Consider the following 660-nt stretch of genomic DNA (forward strand, 5'->3'; position numbering starts at 1 on the left):
ACATATGATAGGCCAATGACGACATCGGTCTGAGAAACGATGATTACCATAATACGCACCTTGACGTCATGGGGTGCACCCGACGCTGTATAAAACAGTCTTCCAAACACAAAACTCTCCACTTTGCGACGAAGTTAAATAAATTATTTCGATAAAGATGGAGAAATTCGAACCTAAGAAACTGTTGGAGATAAGAAGAGGCATGTCAGGTTTGCTGAAGACGTGCGGAGGCGGAGAGACACCCCTTGCAGAGGCTGTGACGTTCATCGCAAACATCGATTCCAGAGACGTTCCGACGATCATGTTCTTCGACGGGCCGGATGGTCCNNAGGTAAAATATAGAATTTTGTCGTATCTACCAATCCGAAAGCTGTTGGAGTTGAACCTAACCTGTCTCTTATACACATCTAGATGTGGAAGGCCGAGAACGACAAGTTGATGATGCCGATGGCTTTCCTGTGCGTCCATCCCGAGGAAGGTCCGATTCAGCTGGTGGACGAAATGGGAACGGTGTTTTCCGCCACTGCTATGCCGTTCGTCTTGAATAACAGCGACAGACTTCCGAGCGAAAGAAGGAAAAGAAAGATGGTTTGCGGAGACTCCACGCTGTCCATGTTCGATCGCCCGCAACTCGCCGACATCTTAGGCGTCGATGCTCTG

The sequence above is a fragment of the Anneissia japonica genome, unplaced genomic scaffold, assembly GCF_011630105.1.
Source record: "Anneissia japonica isolate Jap-2015-1 unplaced genomic scaffold, ASM1163010v1 scaffold15248_len30654_cov148, whole genome shotgun sequence".
In the NCBI taxonomy this organism is placed as follows: Eukaryota; Metazoa; Echinodermata; class Crinoidea; order Comatulida; family Comatulidae; genus Anneissia; species Anneissia japonica.